Raw genomic sequence first — 19833 nt, 5'->3', positions numbered from 1 at the left:
GTCTATAAAACTAGCAGTCGCAAATGCCACTGGAGCGATGTCATTGGTATCAAAAGAACCAACAGATAGTTAGTCTCTTAAAATTCCGAGGGCCGTGTACCACTCCAACACGAAAAAAGAGGGATCTTTTCTGGTTGTGCAGAGTTTCCATATTAGACATAAGTTCTCCGAGAAAAAATGGAGAATAATAAAATATAGGTATACTTATAAACCTATAGATTATAAAATTTTATTCGGTGTGATCACAGATTTAAAACGAATTAAAATGTCACTGCTAGAATGGCCTAGCATGAGTTATCTTGCAACTTATTGATAAAATGGTCTCGCAACTTATTGAAAAACCAGTTTCAGGAATTCAAATCACCACAGGCATAGGTTTAAGCTTCACATGAGCGCAAACTGACAGCCGTTCGTATATAGATAATGCCGTCTACGTATTTTTGTCTTTTTCCTGTCAAAATCAACAATTTTCAGAAAAACCAATTTATCAAAATTAATTCTGATATGTAGTCGTAGTAGTAGTTTAGGCTTGTGTCGTGGCACTAGGGCTGACATCCCTTTATTGGTTGGCTAATTTGACCTTCTGTACTGTATTGCAGTTGCACAAAAAGGTCCACGTACAAGAATTGGCTTCAGAATAATGTCTAGAGAAATAATTCCAGTATAAATCGGTTAATCGTTTTTTGCTTAAGCTTTCAATAGCTAAATTTATGATTTTACAGATAATATTCAAAAGTTGACAAGAACCCCTCCAGAAAGTTTCATCTGCTTTTTTCGTTCTTGTTTGATTGATGTTTATTAGCTCAAATTGTCTGGTATTTGGTTGATCATCAGATTTGGTTTCTAGTGATCGGAATATTGATATTATGATTTTCTGAGAGAAAAACAATTCAGAGAACTAGATCGTGTAATTCTAACTATAAGGAGACACGATGTAAATTGAGCTTTCCAAGCCTCTTCTTGTAATTCAGTTCCCAGTTGTTTAGGCTCCAACTGCTGGCTTTCTTTTGAACGCGCTCAATCTCTTACGTATCCGTTTCGTCTCCCTTTTTCGGGAAGTTACCAGTTGCAAATAATGCAGTGACGAGGTACCTGAGATTCCGAGGTCAGCTATGAAGAGCCTTTTGAGACTAGCCGTAAGTAATGTTCACTTAAAGTGTAATAAAATGTGGTAAACTCAATCGGACGGTTTAGCAATGGGTGCTTCGCTGGCGGTAATTTTGGCAAATTTGTGGATGAACTCCTTTGAAAAATCTTTGCAGAAACCAAAAAAGGGAAGGGAGATCAAAACTCCTGACACAAAGGTGATATGCATTGACTGTAACCAACGCGTTACTTTCCGAGGGAAAAAAGTCGAGTGCGAATCATGCAAAAACTGGTTTCACGCAAAATGCTAAGTTATCACTGACACAGAATATCAGACCATGCAAGAAATTGTTTGGATCTGTTCCTATTGTACAGAAAAAGGTAGAAAAGAGGACACACTGGAAATGAAATTATTCAAGAGGTATATGGATGACATAGTGTGCACGGTAAAGGGGAATCCTCTAGAGTACCTTGAGTATGCAAGTTCTCTTCACAAGAGCTTACAATTCACTCATGAGACAACAAACGGAAGTGGACACCTGGCAATCCTAGATCTCAACATAAACCTGAACGCAGATAGAAAAATCAGGTGTCATTGGTATCAAAAATCAGCTGATACCGGCATAATCCTAAATTTCCGTTATGAAAGAAATCTGATTCAAGGGAATGTGCATAGGATTTTTAATGCGACCCTTGACTGGCAATCCTTTGAGGTAGCTCTTAAGAAAAATCAAGTGATCTGGACTAAAAATCAATACCCTACGGAGTGGTCCTCCAGTATTGTTAATGAGACGTTGGATAAATTAGTCACAAAGGAAAAGGCCACAGCAAAACCACCCCAAAATGAACAACATCTTAAAAAAGTTAAAAGTCTTAACAATAGGGAGCCTAAACTTAGGTTTTTTGTTCAATACAGAGGAAATATCACGCAAAATTTTGGAAGTAGACTGAAGAAATTGTTTGATATTCAAATCATTTTCACAACAAGAAAACAAAGAACTTGCTTGCCCACCCTGAAATCACCTTCTGATAAGAATCTGAAATCCCATGTTGTATATAAAGTTATATGTAATGGATGCAGTTCCATATATATTGGCCAAACCAGCCAACATGTTACCACTAGAGCATCAAAAGAGGGATTCCCCTGTTGGACAGCACCTTGCTGAATGTTGTGGTACAACGCATAACGTAAAATGGGAGATTCTGGATGCATGTTGCGGGGTTGAAAACTATTGACGATAGAAGCGATCTACATCAAAAAGCTGAAACCGCAATTAAATACGCGCGATGAGTATCGGGGGCGGGAATTGACATTGAAATACTAGTTCAAATACAAAAATTTGACTTTTGAATTTCATAAATTATTCTGGCACATATTATTTCGAAATTTTGTCAACCCCAAAAATTAAAAAATAAAAAAAAATGAAATTGAAAATAAAAATCCTCTTTCAGGAATAGAAAGCATTATACCCGGGATTTTCATAAAAACCGGGGAAAAAACGAATTGATTTTAGGGTATTATGTGTATATAAAATGTAAATGTGATTTTAACTATAACTAATTTCAAAAATTCGATGTTATTTGAACTCAATTCTTAGATTTATAGTCAAAGACAAGTTTATATCTTTTTTAAAAGATTTCATTTAATTTTTTAAACTTGACGATGCACGCAATGTGTGAAAACGTTAGTTTTAGTCAATAAATTTAAGGTTTAATTGACAATTACTTCTCTGCATCTCCGTTTTGTTAGCAAACCAGGCTTGAGTTGCATAGGTAACAATTGGTACGACAAATCTTGCGTACGCATTGAGTTTTGCGCTTAGTTTCGTGGACGTTGAAGTGTTTCTTTTTAAGCAGTAGAACGCTTTCAGTGCCTTTGAGCACCTTTTTTCGATATTAGGTTTCCAGTTCAGCTTTGGCGCCATTGTAATGCCTAGATCCTAATGCTCGCTCTGGTAGAGTAAAGTTTTGTTGTCTAAACTTAACTTGGGTTGGTCTTGACTTTTGATTGGCAAGATATAACGCTTATTTTCATTTAATGTCATTTTTTTAAACGCCATTCTTCTATTTGTTTTATTTCGTATTGCATGTTTTCACTATTCGTTGCTACAAGCTTCTAAAAAAGTTTTCATGAGTTCGTTTTTGAATTAGTTTACCTGTTTCATGATCTGAACTGAATGATCTATTAAATTCATTTACTTCTGAAGGGTTAATTACGTTGCTGGGATTAATGAGGAAAATATCTAGTTGATTTTTTAATTTTTGGCTCCAGATTTCCTTGAAATGATGTTTACCCAGGATCTCGAGTACTGTGTCCTCATACTCATCGTTGGAAATTAGAGTTTCCCAGATTGTGTTGTCAAAATTTATGACCCTGTGATAATTATGGAGTCGCAGTTTTCCTTTTTAGCATGTTTATTCAATTCTTTTGTTAAAGAGATCAATGATTCTGACGACCATCTGTATGGCCTGTTTTTTAAAGGGTTGTATAAGCAACAAATCAGCATTGAGACATTTTTTTGGTTTAACATTGATAACAACGTATTCTTTCTCAGAATTCGAAGTAACACTGTCATGAGGTATGTTACGTACGGCAATGAGGACTCCAACGTGTTTAGTTTTGTGCGGTTTGCTTTTTCTGTCTCTCCTATGAATCGTATAGTCTTCAGGAAAAAGAGCGTCGTCCGTGACATTACTAGTGAGCCAAGTTTCTGTTAAGCAAATGATGTTAAGATAGGTTTCAATTGACACACAGTTTGCAAACTTACTTTGCCGTTTTAGATCAATTAGGCTTCGTACAATGTAGTTTAAGATCTTCAATTCTGAGTTTAATTGTCATTCGTTTGAATTTGTGACATTTCCATTTATTTGGATATTTTCTGTTGTTTCATATCTGGAGCAGGAGATTTCGAATTCTTTAGGATTTTTTAGGATTTGCTCCTGTTTTGAGAAATTCTCTTTTTTCTCCTTGTTTGGAGAATCTCATTTTCAATTGCTTGTTCGCTTGGGTTGAGTTTTTTACTTATAAAAACCGGCTTTCCATAATCTTTCAATTTTGCAAGCGAGAGTGGAATAAGCCTTTTTGCATAGTCACTGTCTTTTTTAGCGACTAAGGTTCGACTTTTTCCGTCCTGATTTTTGCCTAACCATTTTAAAGCTGTGACATTGCCTGTGATTCTGATATATTTTGCGATAGCTTTCACCACTTTTAAATTGTGTTTATATCTGTCTCTACTATTAGTGGAGACTAGGTCAAGGATGCCTCTGAATCGAATACCGTCATAGTATTCCTTTTTCAGAATTTTTCTTTGTGTTTAAGGAGCATCTACAAGTTTTGGTTCAGCTGGCGGGGGTTGTACACTTTTAATTTCAAAAGCACTTTTATTCTCTTTAAGTTGGTTCCCAATTAATTTTGCTTCCCCTCTTATTTCTACAACTTCCTGTTTTAGCTCTCTGATGGTCTCTTCAGACCTCGAGCTAACAATTACATCAAGTATCTTGTCCTTCTTTTTTGCTATAGGCACTTTTGACATATTAAGAGAACATTTTGCTTAATACTTCTGATGCCAATAATAGCGTCTTGGGACATGCCAGTACACTTTTTTGTAAGGTGCATGCATTCACCTCATGCTACGCAATGGAAAATGGCCAATTTTGCTTCAATATTTGTTGAGCAAGTTTTACAGCGTTTGTTAGTTAGTTTTTGATTGCCACTCATGATTTTGCTTTTTTAGCTAACTTAGATAAGAGATTGTTGTGATAGAAGGATAGATCGTTTTAAATTTTCAGTGTTTCAGGACCATGAATCCTGACGCAAGGAACCCATGGTCAATATTGTAACACTATCTGATGTTTTCGTTTAGTGATATCTCATTTTATACAAAAACACCTGTATCTAAAACCCTTCTAACTTCAGAGGTTCATCCACACAGGGTTTGTCAAGCAGGCACTATTTAATAAGTTTATCTGTATAAACAAACAAACATTTGTTTATCCGTATATTCAAAACAAACGTTTGCGATTTATACGTTCATCATCAGATTATAATAACCGGGCACTTTATGCTGATACGGTTTTTGTTGGGGGTTTCTAAACCTCAGGTTGTAATTATCACGGGCACTTACGTCTCGGGTGTAAGCAGAAGAAATGGTTCAAAGTCAATATTGTTCAAAGTTGTTCAAAGTAGAAATTGTTCAAAGTTTATATGTATTGCTAACGGGAAATATTCAGCGATTGTTACAGAGTTAAACTAAGTTTTAAAGAATAAGTTTGTAAGACTTCTTATAAAATGGATATTCAGGAGTTTTAATGCTAAAGAGAGAGGCAGCTGAATTTATGAGTTGAGGTTTTTTTTATGATCTTTGGTTGTGGTCAAATCAATGGTTAAATATTTGTTTATTTTCTACCACTTTCTCTAATCGGCTTTGGTCTTTTTTATGGCTTTTTTTACCCACATGGGTCCCTGTTAATTTAACTAACGGATAACAGTTTTGCCTGCTTGGTCACGTCTTAACAAATATACGTAACGAAATATAGAGATTTCAACGAAATTGAGTGGTCAAAAAATTTGAAACACGGTACCTTTATGCGTTTAATTAGCCTAAACTGGACATAGCCTAATGCTAGATTTTAGTTTTTACTGCATCTGCTCAGGCTTCAGTTACCCGAGGGTCTTAATTTGGATCAATCACAACCGAACTTGAGACCAGTTTCCAAAAAATTATAATTATTCTGTATCGAGTCTTCGCGATTTCGGATCAATTTTACATTAACATGCGTATCCTTTTTTCTAATATGGAAAATTAGTTGAGCAAGCAGCTAATCACAAAACAATATTCCTATTTTTTCAATCTCGATTGGCCAGTAGTATATTTTCTAAGCTTTGGTATTTCAGCATTTTCACTGGCGCATTCTTGCATGACGAATCCCGTCAAAAACGAACAGTATTTGACGTATCCCGTCAAGGTCAAAATCTGTGATGATTCCTATCATAATTAATGACGTTTTTCCTTTTTTTTGTTAAAATCCAGTTCACAATTTGTTTTTGTTGCTAAAATTATTTTGCATTTTTCGAATTGTGTCTGTATATTGTAACTTTACAGTCATGCGGTTTTCTTACAATCTGATCTTAGGGGTTACTACTCTTCTTTTGTCTTAGATAATTAAAGATTTTACTCAATCAGAAGCTTTTTTATAGGCCAAACTTTGAAGTGAAATAGTCTTCTGCTTTTTCCATTCCATAGCTATCACAAATGTTCTGGTCTTTTTTGCCCTCCATAATGTTCTTTGCCAGCAAAGTTTTGAAGTGTTTTCGGATTGTGATTGTTGTTGCCCACTGAGGCAGGAACAGAAACTCATATAAACTCGGAGAACGATTGAAAGAGCTTTGTGCATTTTTTGCTTGCAGTCTTTTCTAGATGACCTTTTGACGCCTGTTTCGTTTGCACCCTGCTTATAATCGTTCTGGCATCTTCCTCAGCATTCTCTAGCAACCAAGTTAAACACTCTCGTTCATCTACCATAGCAATACATTCCCTTGTTTTTCTTTCTGCTTTGTTTTTAGTTTCTTCCAATTCCCTGTACAAGAACTCACCCTGCCTCCTGTTTTACTCCCACTGATTCCCATTGTTTACTAGTAAACTTTTTGTCTCTGGAAACTGCTCGTGTAATCTTCTTAAGCTTGTTTTCTTAACTGCCGAAGCACCTTTTTAGAGTCGAGCCCCAGCCGTTCCCAGCATTTCGCTGATGTTTATCTTTCTCCGCTGCTCTTCATTTTTCCCATGCTGCTGATTCATCACACTGATGTGATGATCTATCGCACTGTCCACGATATTGGAGGGCTGAAGCTGCATCAATGGTACCTCATGTCTTTTATTGAACTTCACTTCGGCAATTGGATAAACCTGATGACTGACTATTAAATCAACTTCATACAGTTCCGGTAAGTTGCAGCAGTAGTCTCCAACTTTTGTTTCTGCCCGTTGTATGTATTGCAAAATACAATTAATCGAGTGTATCGATCTCACTTTTGGAAAATTTGTGAACGAAGTCAGCCTTTTTCGCTTTTACATCTACAATGTTTGTGCACCGTCCCACAGCTCAATTGTGTTTCTTCTTCTTGTTAATTTTTGTTCCCAAGAACTTTGTTTGAGATGATTAAAAAACCATAAATCCCCAATTGGATTAAAGGGTTGGTTGCAGTGCAAGTACAGGATTGGTGACACTGCGTAGCATGCACCTCCCTGTTCGCATGCCAGATTTGTTTCACTTGACTACCAAAGTAACAAAAAAATGAAGAGTTCGTGCCATTTTTGCCCGTATGTCAAGTCCATGTTAAAATAGTCTCAGGTCTCATGTTCAAATAATTCGCCGTTTCCCAGGAAAACCTCTCTTCCCGTTATTGTTTTTCTAGAATGCCTTAAACTTTGGGCTGTCTTGCTAAGTTCATGGTCAACATCATTGAAAATCCTTCTATTGGTGCAGTACTTGATCAATTGAGGCTAACCTCGTTATTGGACATCTGATTGGACCTATCAATAACAGTACTAGTCGTGGGCTTATTGATAACAGTACTAGACATCGGCCAATTGTAATTCTGAAACTCAAGAGCGCTCGGGTCTAAGTGGTTGCAGATGGCTGCAAAATTTTTATTGAACACATTGAAATTAGGGTCCCTGTGTCTTATCCCTTGTGAAGTGATGTCAGAAGGCGCCCTAATTGGTACTTCCGCGTACAAACAAATTTTCTATTACACGACCAACAACTTTAGCGCACTTATGGACAAAAAGTGCGCCTAACGCTCTTTTTATGAGCAATTCTAGGGCGTTTTGTCAGTCTAAAAAAATTGGTGTGAATTTCTGTTGATCGATGATTTTTTAATTATAGCTCTCTACAATTTTTCTACGTGACAATTTAATAGCTCTTTTGGTTTCAAATTTTCGAACATACCTCGAAAATCCCAAAAATCCCACAAAAAGAGTTGATCTAGCTTTGGGTAACTGAGATTTGTCTTAAATACATTTGCTGTTGAAAAATAAATTTTCTTATCCTCACAGCCTCATTTGTGCAATTTAAGTTTCTATGATTTGTTCAAAAATGTTGGAAAAGTCTACCTGTTTTCACTTGATTTTTATCTGATCTAAAAAATTTGGTTTCCACATATCTTGATGGTCAAATACCTATGTTTCCAGCATCGACTATCTTTGTTGTTGTGGAGTTCAAACACGTAATTGTCGTAGACATATTCAGTTTTGTATCTTGGTTATATATATTGTACTGAATCCAAATCAAATATATCTCCTTGATTTAACAAAAATTGTTCATGTTTCAAAGGGTCATTAAAATGTAGTCAATTTCCTTGAGTTAATTTCCTAGTTTCAATGAACAACGTTCCTATAAGGATTTCAGCATTTATCATGATGTTACATTTTTTGTTCACCTTTTAGATTGATCCAGTTCATTGGGTAGATACAGTTCACTCCTATCTCATCTCCAATCTTGCTGAGTATTTTTGATACTTTCTGAACAATCTCTGAGTCGCTTCTGCTATCAACCATAAGATTAGATATTTCTTTAGGAGCAGTGATTTAAAAGAAATTGCTGAGTCCCGGTAACAACACTTTATGTCCCTGCCATAGTTTTTGGCAGATTGATACAAATAAAGAGTGAAACATTGAAGTTAATTGCTTTTTCGTGTCATATTGTCATACCAATCAGTTTTTTCCAGCGCATTAACCGTATATGGGGCTCTCTACATGCAGTATTTTAAATTACTCATGCTATAATCATAGTAGATGAGTCCTCATTGGTTTACCTGCTCCTCTTTGATACGTGACGTTTCGCATCTGGTCCATTCAGACATGGCAAAAAAAGCCCTTTTACAGTTCGTTTTTCAGGCAAACAACATAATCACTCAAGTATGGTCAGAATTTGATTTGAATTGTTTGATACATGCAATCAATTGGCAGAGCGCAGGATCGTCCCAAAAGGAGGTAAAAAGGATTACACTTGGTCACACAGTGAATTGGTGATCTGTACGTCATCATTATTAGCGGAGGGTTTTCGCTCCATGTGTGATTAGTACACTATATCATTGCATTTTTTTCAGAATGATTAGCGTTCTTGATGACGTTCTTGAAAAGATTCGACATAAAATTACTGCCCTCGTCATTATGGAGATTTTTCGGACAAACGAATGATGAGACACATACGATTACGAAAACTTTATCTACCGTTGAAGCTTCCTGGTAGCTCATGGGAAATTCTTCAAATCATTTTGTAAACTGATCTCATATTAACAGAATGTGTTTGTTTCCAATTAACTTGGTTGTTATGTGTTTCTGGTTTGGCAACTTCTTTTGACAGCATACTTCGCAACAACTTACCCACTCGTAAACATCTTTTCTAATCCCGGGCCAGTAGAATTATGCCCGAACTCCATCAAATGTCATAGCGATACCAATATAACCTCAGTGTTCTTGAAGGAAGGCAGATTTTTAATTAAAAAGATCTTTGAACAACTAGTTTTGTAAGTTTTTGTGCAGGAAGTTGTTAACTTCGGAAATACGTTTGCTTCTCTTAGTTAAATTTTTTTCAATTCGTAAATTTCTGAAATCAGTCCCAAGTTTCAACAATGCCCTGCCATGCTTTTCCTTTGAGGGCGCTTCACTCTCTCAGCCCAGTTTCTCAGTATACTATTTTTGACTGCATTTTTCTGATGTTCAAGTAGTTGTTCCACAGGTTCATTCAGTCCAATGAACGAGATATTTTTTGCTTGCGTAGGCGATAACTCATTCACCCCATTGATGTCTTCGGGAAATAATTGCGCCAATGCTAAATAAAGAGGCGTCGATGGTTAATGTACAGGGGTCAGTTTCCTTCGGAAAACCAAAAATTGGTCTTTTTTGTGATGCTTGTTTTAGCTGTTCAACTGCTGATTCACAGTCTATGCTCCAAGAAAAAGTTTATTTTCAGTTTAATAGCTAACAAAGAGGCTGTGCTATTTTTCCAAAATCTTGTGTGAGTGTTCTGTAAAAATCAAATAGTCCTATATACAGCTCTCAATTCGATTTGTTGTTCGTGTGTTTTTAATTTTACTGACTGCAGCTACGTTCTCCAGATCCACTCCTACGCCTTAATTTGATACAATGTGCCAGCAAATGTTTTTTGCTTGAAATAACATACATTTTGAGATTTTGATCTTTAAACCAGGGTTTGTTATTTGCCAAGAACAAGATCTAGACAGTTGAGGTCCTCCTCTAAGGATCTACTGAAGATATTTATGTCGTCGGTGTAAACTAGAGCCACATCATAAGAGAGTCCCGCCATGGCCAGCTCCATAAATTTTTGAAAAACTACTGGCACTGATGCCAAACCCATGGTCAGTCTCTTTCAATTATAGAGTCCCATTGGAGTTACAAAAGATGTGACGTTCTCACGTTCTGCTACTCTTCATCGAGCGTCATTTAGAAAAATCCCAATGTCAAATCAATATTGGAAAAAAAATTGTCTAGAAAGTCAATATTGTCATTTTTTTGGTGGCAGCCAACTGATTTTCTCGATTTGTTGGGTTTATTTGATTTGAGAGATTTCCAATCTCAAATAGATTTGTTTTTTTTTTGAGATAGTTTCCCACTTTTGTGCTCTTATACACGGTCACTGGTACGTCCATTAGATTTAAGACTAATTACGGCTAGAAGCAAGCCAGTCTTCAATTCAAGATCTTCAATTGCTTCCACTAATGTTTCCCCTTCAAGAATTCCTTCTCAGATTTCATCAGCTAATCTTATTCTCAGCAGACTTTTTTTTTACCCTGCTTATAGACTTTTTTTAGCAACTGCAGAAACGTGAAAACCTAGCGTTTTCTATGTGGTAAACGGCATTGAAATATTAAATTAGCTGCTATATAATTTCAATTCATGTACCATTAATACGTATTTTTTGGTTTTCATTCTATACCTCTGTCTGCCGTTATCACAAATCTGTGTTCTGCTTCCGGTAACTTTGGCTGTAACTGTACCAACAACGTTAGTTTTCAAATTTTTTTCACAACTGAGTTTTTGGCTGTTAACACTTGTTTTGTACATGTTTGCACAATTCCCGTTTTCCCCGTTTTTCGTTTGAGGACAAGTTCAAAAGCAATGTACTACTTCCACTTTCTGTTAAAGCAACGTATCTGTTCCCACGAAATACTATTTCTCCATTTATACATTTAACTGTTTTTGCCGAGCAAACTCTAATGAAATTAGATTTCTCAGTGGTTTTTTTTAAAAGGGCAGTTTCATTTTCATGTGGGGATCAAGAAATGCTTCGTCCCCTCGATCAATTCCGAATTACTAAGTTTCGGAGTTAAAAAGTTTTTTGTTTTTATTGTTTTAAACTAGACTCCAATTTGAACATATTTTCAATTTCTCGGGTGTCAGTTGAGGAAAAGTTTCGAAGTCAAAGCCTTTAACTGAATTGCAAACCAGAAAAATTCAGCAAATGTTAGTGAGTTGAATTAAGTTGCAAAGAATTTTTTCATATGAAAAATTGTTACAAAAATGATTCTGAAGAAATGTTTTTGCCTGAGAGAAAGGCAGCTGAACTTATGATTTGAGTTTTCAATTATGGCCTAGGTTTAAGTCATATCAATGGTTAAATTATCTTGGTTTAATTTTACCATGTTTAAAATTAAATTAAGGTAAAAAACTTGAACACCTTGCGTTTTCTCTGTAGTAAACAGTATTAGAATTTTAAAATGATTGCTATATTTGTTTTCTTTGTGTACGCTCTATAAGTACTTTTTAAGTTTCAGGAAGTCAATTTCTAGCAAACATTCCATACAATCGTCTGCCGTTATCACAAATCCATCTCCTGCGTCCGGTAGTCTTGGCTGTAACTGTACTAACAACGTAAGTCTTCCAATTTTCTTCACAACTGAGTTTTTGGCTGTTAACAATTTTTTTGTGTATGTTTGTACAAATCCCGTTTTCCAGTTTATCGTGTGAGGACAAGCTCAGAAGTGATATACTACTTCCGCTGTCAATTAATCCAACGCATCTGTTTCCATGAATTACGATTTCTGCGTTTATACAATAAACTGTATTTGCCGAGCAAATTCTAATGAAATTATCGTTCTCACTGGTTTTTATTGAAAAGGTCAGTTTCGTTTCATGTGTGGACCTTCCACATAGGGAACAATTTCGACAATTCTTTGATATATGTCATTCCTGTCCGCAGGCTCTGCATTTGAAACCCTGCCTGTCGTTTCTCTAGACGCTTCATGTCTTCCGAAAGATCTGCCTCTGTGGCTAGATCCCGGTGTTGGAAAACGACGTCTATCGCAGAGCCCGAGATCTTGTTGTTGTCCTCTATCACGTCTGTGGTCAACCCGCCGTCACAAAGAACTACTTCGTTCTCTCCATTGATTCCGACATTTTTCGCTATCTGTCAACTACTCATAATTAAATCACCAGCTTGGTGACTGCCTTTGCTAAATCTTTTGCTTAATCCAGTCTAATTTTTGCATTTTTTGGTTTTTGGTCCTCCTCTTCTATTCTGTTAACTGCTTTCAGATGCAAAGCCCGCTCAAGAACTATTTGGGATCTCACTCACTTCTTGTTGCCTGTTTGCTTCCTGAGATCTAAACTCACCGGACTATGGTTAATTCCTTCTAGAAAGCCTCTCAAAGCCAGATGATCTCTGATATCTTGCGACCCCATTGGATAAGCTTTCAAAGCCAATTGTTTTAAATCTCCAAAAAATCTGTCCGTCTTTTGCCTGGCTGCTGTACGTTGGGAGCTAGTTTCGCCGAAAAACGACCAGATTTGCTATAGTTTTCTCAAAAAGTTTCAACGCACTCATCATAGTTTTCCCTTGTAGCTTCGGTAAAGTGGGATAGAAACCTATGGAAGATTTTTAAAGCCTAAGTGCAAAATAATGTGGCCGCTCTATTTTTGGGGGATGGATCTCTTTTTGTTTTTTCCACTTTTGTAAGTGCGCCACTTACCTCTCCAAGTTGTTTGAACTGGTGAAGGCTTCCCTCAACAGCGTTGTTGAAATCGCGCCCCTTGCCATTTCAATATTCCTTTACTTGTATTCTGATCTTTCAAAGACTTTTTTGTTGTTTAAAAGACTAGTGTCTTCAAGATACTTAGAGAATTGACCGTCACGAAATTCTTTTCTCCTCCTTTATTTTTCAAAAACTTTTTGATGTTTGATTTAATTTACTCTTTTAAAAATTAAAAGATTAAGTTTTTTTATTTTCAAAGAATTTAAAATTTTAAGATACATTCTATTTATTGATGACTGTTCCACCTATGTTGTTAAAAATTTCAATTTAGTTTCCACTGGACTCCAATTTGAACATTTTTTTCAACTTCTCGGGTGTCAGCTGAAAAAAACGTTCAAAGTCAAAGCCTTTATTTAAATTGAAAACCAGAGAAAATCAACGAAAATTAAGGAGTTGAATATAAGTTTTAAGTAAAAAATTTATAAGAAGAATTGTTACAAATTTGAAAATGAAGGAATGTTTTTGATTAAGAGCAAGGCAGCTGAATTTACTATTTGAATTTTTATTTGTGGTCTTATGTTGTAGTCATATCAACGGTTAATTTATTTGGTTTATTTTTACCAATTTTTGAAACTATTTAAAGATGTTCTAAAGGTCTAAAAAACTGAACACCTCGCGTTTTCTCTGTAGTAAATGGTAATAAATTTTCAAATTGACTGCTGTGTTATTTTTCTTTGTGTACGTTCTATCCGTACATTTTGGTTTTCGGGAAGTCACTTTCTAGCAAACATTCTATACCATCGTCTGCCGTTATCACAAATCCATGTCATGCGTCCGGTAGTCTTGGCTGTAACTGTACTCACAACGTAAGTTTTCCAATTTCTTCACAACTGAATTTTTTGGCTGTTAACAATTGTTTTTTTATGTTTGCACAATTCCATTTTTGACGTTTATCGTAAGAGGACAAGCTCTGAGGCGATATACTACTTCCACTGTCTATTATTCCAACGCATCTGTTCCCTTGATGTACGATTTCTTTGTTTATATATTTAACCGTATTTGCCGAGCAAACTGTAATGAAATTATAATTCCTACTGGTTTTTTGAAGAGAGGAATTTGGTTTCATGCGCGACATTCAACATAGGGAACAATTTCGACAATTCCTTGATTACGTTCTTTTTGTCCAAAGGCTCTGCACTTAAAATCCGGCTAATCGTTTCTCTATACAATTCATGTCTTCCGAAGGATCTGCCTCTGTGGCTAGATCCCGTCGTTGAAAAACTACACCTATCGCTGAAGCTGATATCTTGTTGTTGTCTTCTATAATGTCTGTGGTCAACCCGCCGTCAGAAAGAACTATTTCGTTCTCTCCATTGATTCTGACGTTTTTTGCTATATGTCAACTACTGATAACTGTCTCACCAGCTTGGTGACCGCCCTACTAAATCTTTTGTTTTCTCCCGTCTAATATTTGCAACTTTCGGCGTTTGCTCTTCCTCTTCTATTCTGCTAACACCTTTCAGATTAAAAGCTTTCACCAAAACTGTTTGGAATATCACTCACGTCCTTGTCGCCGGTTTGCTTACTGAGATCTAACCTCACCTGACAATGGTTAATTCCTTCTAGAAATCCTCTCAAAACCAGATGACCTCTGATATCTTGCGACTCCATTGGATAAGCCTTCAAAGCCAATTGTTTTAAATCTTCAAAAATTTGTCTGTTTTTTGACTGGCTACTGTACGCTGGAAGCTAGTTGCACCGGAAAATAAACCAGATTTGCTATAGTTTTCTCGAAAAGTTTTAACGCACTTGTCATAGTTTTCTCTTGCGGTAAAGTGGATAGAAATCTATGGTAGATTTTTATAGCCTAAATGCAAAGTAATGTTGCCGTTCATCAACTTGGCGAGATTGATCTCCTTCTGTTTTTTTCTACTTGTGTAAGTGCTTCACTTAGCTCTCCAAGTCGTTTGAACTGGTGAAGGCTTCCGGTAATAGCGTTCTTGAAATTGCACCCGTTGCCATTTTAATAAACTTTTACTTGAATTATTTTCCTTCAAAACCTTTTTCTGTTAATTAAATGACTAGTTTTCTGGTTTTTAGTTCTATGATTTTTTTGGATTTCAGGAACTCATTTTCTAGCGAACATTCTTTACCTTCATCTACCGTTATCACAAATCCATCTCCTACGGCCGGTAGTCTTGGCTGTTACTGTACTATCAACGTAAATTTTCCAATATTTTTCACAACTGAGTTTTTGACTGTTAACACTTGTTTTGTTTATGTTTGCATACCTCCCTTTTTCCCGTTTATTGTATGAGGTGAAGCTCAGAAGCGTTATATAACCTTCACAATCTATTAATTCAACGCATCTGTTCCCATGAAGTACGATCTCAGGTTGGGGGTTACCACGGGCACTTACTTCTTGGGTATAAGCAGAGGAAAATGTTCAAAGTCAAAACTTTTATTTGATTTGCCAACAGGAAATTTTCAGCGAGCGTTACCGAGTTAATTCAAATTTTCAAGAATAAATTTGTAAGAAGAATTGTTACAAAATTGAATATAAACGAGTTTTAATGCTTAAGAGAAAAGCAGCTGAATCTATGAGTTGAGGTTTAAATTATGGTCGTTGATTGTGGTCAAATCAACGGTTAAATTATCTTGTTGTTTACCATTTTCTCAAATCGATTTGGGAATTTTTATGCTTATACTCACCCGCATGGGTCCTTGTTAGTTAAACTAGCAGATAACAGGTCTACAAAAATTCCGTCAAGAACCAACAGTCTTTGACGTATCTCATCCTGGTCAAAACCCGTGATGATTCCCACCCTAATTTATGGCGCTTCTTATGTTGTTTCTTTATTAAAATCAGGTTTCGTCTTGATTACAAGCTGCTTCTGTTGCTTTTTTTAATTGCCAAATATTCGAAAGGTGTCTGTAATTTTTACAAATTTTATTAAATAACAAATTGTTATAAGATAAAATGAATAGGTATTTACATTTGTCTGAGACACCAATTTAAACAATTTTAGGAACTCTCCTAAAAAATTAGATCTAATTTTTTCCCTTCTACAATAATTAGTCTAGTTACCACTCATATTTACAGCAGTTATCAATTTCTTTAAAGTTTTTTTCTTCCGGATTTCTTGATGTTGGTCATATTTTTGTGTTTCTAGGGTAATTCCGAACTTGCCCTAACCCAAAAATTTTTTTTGAAGAAGATTTGAAAATTTGGTTTTGTCATGCGCAAAAATCTCTTGCCATTTTTTCCCAAGTCAAAATTATGATTTTTACTAAAATTTTAGCGTGAGTCCTGCCCTTTTTTTTCTGGCGTGTGCTTAGTCCTGGCTTCGACTTACTGATGTACATAGTTTCGATGGCCAAGAGTTTCTTTACTGTGCGGCAGGCATCCAGAAGCTTTCATTCAATGTCATACTTGGGCTATTTTGACCAAAACAAATGTTGATTCTCCTGCAAATTTTAATTCAGATGCTCTGATATCCTAGTGTTAACATACGGACTGTCTGCCCAAAGTAGAAGAATCCGCCTTCAATACCTTTTATCTCATATACGACGTGGGATTTCAGGTCTCTATCGAAAGATGTTTTTAGGGTAGGGATGCATGATCTTAAGTTTTGCGTTAAGAACACCAATTGCAAGTCCCACAGTTTTTTAAATTGGCTTGTAAAATTTTGATTAAGTTTGCCCTTGTATTGTAGAAAAATTGGTGGATTATCATGAGATGCAGTCTTGCTTTTTTGATGCTGTTTTGGTGTTAATCTCAATTGATCTTTCTTACCAATCATTATCTTCTCTTAAGTCTCGTTCACTATTTTTGGAGACCATTCATCTGGATACTGATTTTTAGCATTCGTTTCAAGCTCCTGATCGAAGGCCAACCAATTAAATGTTGCATTAAAGAACCAGTGAACCTCCCTTGAATCACAATAAATCAAAAGCGGTGAACAGCTGCAAACATTCAGTATTTTTTCTGTGTCAATTGACTTTTGTACCCATGGCAGGTGATATAAGCTTCGCTGTCACATTTATTTTGATACCAAAAAAGATCCCCTTTGCAGGTTCACTTTTTCTATTGTAAATTGCATATATTTGTGGCATAAATTTGCAAATTATAAGAACTCTTCCGGGTCACCACGAACTGTGCAGATGATGTCATCCGCATGCCTTTTGAACCTTTTGATCCCCAAAAACCGTCCCTGTTTGATTGCTGCAATACGTATAAGTTCAAAAAACATCTCGCATGTTGGCGTATTCCTCATTTGTTATAATTTGGCAATTTGCTTGAAAACAGGTCTTGCATGACTCACTTTTTACTGATTTTTCTCGAAAAGTCAGGCTCTTTGCAATTCTTGTGTTGATCAGATTTAAAGATAATTTCAAAAAGCTCTGGTTTTTGCATTGATGCATGAAGCATCGTATCAATCTAAATTATTAGCTCAAATCATATTTATGACTTGGGAAATAAAAACAGTGCATGACAAAACGAAACTTGCAACACCTCAACGAGAGGGATACTTAGTGTGAGGGTAATTTTGGACTTACCCTAAAAATCTAAAAACATGGCCAAAATTGAGAAGTCTGGAATAGGAATGTGAATTCATCGTTAAATATGAGTTGTAAATAGCCTAAATGTTGTGTAAAAAAATTTTGATTTTCTTTTTTAAGATAGCGCCTAGAATTGTTTCAAATATTGTCTCATACAAAATAAATACATTTTCATTTTATCTTTTATTAATTTTTGAAACAGTTCTAACCTGAAGGTGAACATAAACATCAATAACAATTGTTTCAAATATCAGATTTACTTTTAACTTGACAAATTGATTTCTTCTACATTATTTACTTTGTCAATTGTTCTATAACATTTTTCATTATTCAGTTTTTAGCAAGTCTCTATAGATTTGATAAACATCGATTTCAAAAAAGAGTACACTTCGCTGAAGCCAGTAAGTTCAAAAGCTGCGCTGTAACACACACTCTATGTCAACTTCTTGAGACAAAAACTAACATTCATCTGATTTTGGTTAATTTTTAAGTTTCTTTTCTACAACTATACACAATTTTGATACCAAAATTCAACCTATGATTGGTGTCATAGAACTATGTTCACCATATCTTCTGTTTTAAATGAAGAGCATTTGCGGCCTCCTCTTATGATGCTAAAGATTTTGAAAAACATATCACTAAAATCTGATACCACATTTGGTATCTCAAATTTTATTTGAGCACTATTCGTTAGAATTGATTATGATTTTCATATCTTGTGCACAGTTGAATTTATTATCTTGAACTTATGCTTCAGTTTCACTTGAAGTGGGTTAGTCAAATAGATATTATGGTTACTAAAAAAGCTGATAGCAATGAACAAATCGAAAATATTGTTAAAAAGCTACGTCGATAATAAAATTCAATACACAAACGCTTTCGCTATATCTAGTTTCATCAAGAAAGTTGCAATTTTAAAAAAAACTTTTTACAATTAAACTTATTTCATTTGAACTAATATAAAAAATAATAAAATAAGAAGCTCTTGAAATTTTGTTTTTTGTTAAATTTCGTTGTTCGTGAAATTTCGATTACCAATTGTTTTAATTTTTTTTCAAGACCTCTAAAATAAAATTTTGGTAGTGGTTTGTGACTTTCTACCATTTCGGTAACATTTGAAATTTTTCAGTGATTTGTTTCACAAAAAATGAATCCGTCGAATTGAGCCACAACAACTGTTATTGAGTATCTCAATGTCAACTACTGGCTTCGGTACCCATCGCGCTTATTCAGCATCGGCTTTTTTATGCTACATGTATTGCTTCGAGACTCATAGGTTTTTATGGCACATTGCACTGATTAGTTATATGCCAATCCAATCAAACGCTTGTGATGTGCCACTACATTCGATTCAATGCTGACCTATCGATGAGTCCTGTTAGTTCTGCCAAACTTACAATGAATTGCATCCATTAGAGCTGATTTCGTATACCACGTACGAAGTAAGTGCTTGTACAAATTAGATTTTGCAGATAGTACGAAAGCGTCTTCAGTTTCGTGTCGAGTAGATTACTATGAGAAGCGTTATCATTTATAGCTATTCTTTAAGTCAAAGGCGTAAGCGCCCTGTATCCAATGAGAAAATTATGTCCACGAAGAAATTTTTAAAAAAATACGCTTAAGGGTTATGTCCTACTGCTTCGAACATTCGCAACGAAAGAAGATCTCTCTGACGGGCTTAGAAGTGAAATCAGTTTATAACACGTAAAAGAATTTATCAATTTCAACACTAAGACCCAATATCTTCAGAACGGCTGTTTTTTAAGAGAAAAAGACTAAATTGAACTTGAAAAAAAAATCATTGACACACCTTTACCTCTGAAAAACAATTTGTTCAAATGCAGTTTTGCGACCTTTCAAATATCAATTTTAAAAAAGTACTAATTAAATGCAGTTTTCGACCAAATAAACACTAGCAATGATTATCATGATTCAAAATAGGAGAGGTTTAAAAAAACTTTATCAGGTGTTTTTTTGTAATAGGCTGTGTTGCTTGAAAAGGACTATGAACGACTTTTATTAAAAAAAAAACATTTTTAACCGTTAACAAGTACAAAAAACCTCAAAGTGAACATCATCATGGAAAAACTGGTTGTATTCCTTCACACACCAACTAGAGCTATTATTTTTTTTGTTTTTTTTATTTTATTTAGTACTTTTAGTACTTAGTATTTTTTATTTAGTAATTTTTT

General features: G+C 35.3%; 2 protein-coding genes across 6 annotated transcripts in view; one reads left to right on the top strand and one right to left on the bottom strand.

Moving 5' to 3' along the window:
• The window catches only part of LOC142345834 (uncharacterized), a 183821-nt gene extending 178768 nt beyond the window's left edge, over nt 1-5053 (bottom strand). The window contains exon 1 of the mRNA XM_075398241.1: nt 5039-5053. The gene's annotated coding sequence lies outside the window, so the exon portion shown is untranslated. The remainder of the gene's footprint in view (nt 1-5038) is intronic.
• The window catches only part of LOC142345833 (serpin B6-like), a 330456-nt gene that overhangs the window by 43184 nt on the left and 267439 nt on the right, over nt 1-19833 (top strand). The window lies entirely within an intron of this gene.

The sequence above is a fragment of the Convolutriloba macropyga genome, chromosome 9 (genome assembly GCF_964194025.1).
Source record: "Convolutriloba macropyga chromosome 9, txConMacr16.3, whole genome shotgun sequence".
NCBI lineage: Eukaryota > Metazoa > Xenacoelomorpha > Acoela > Convolutidae > Convolutriloba > Convolutriloba macropyga.
The sequence above is the reverse complement of the archived record's forward strand: the minus strand, read 5'-3'. Positions and strand labels throughout refer to the sequence as shown.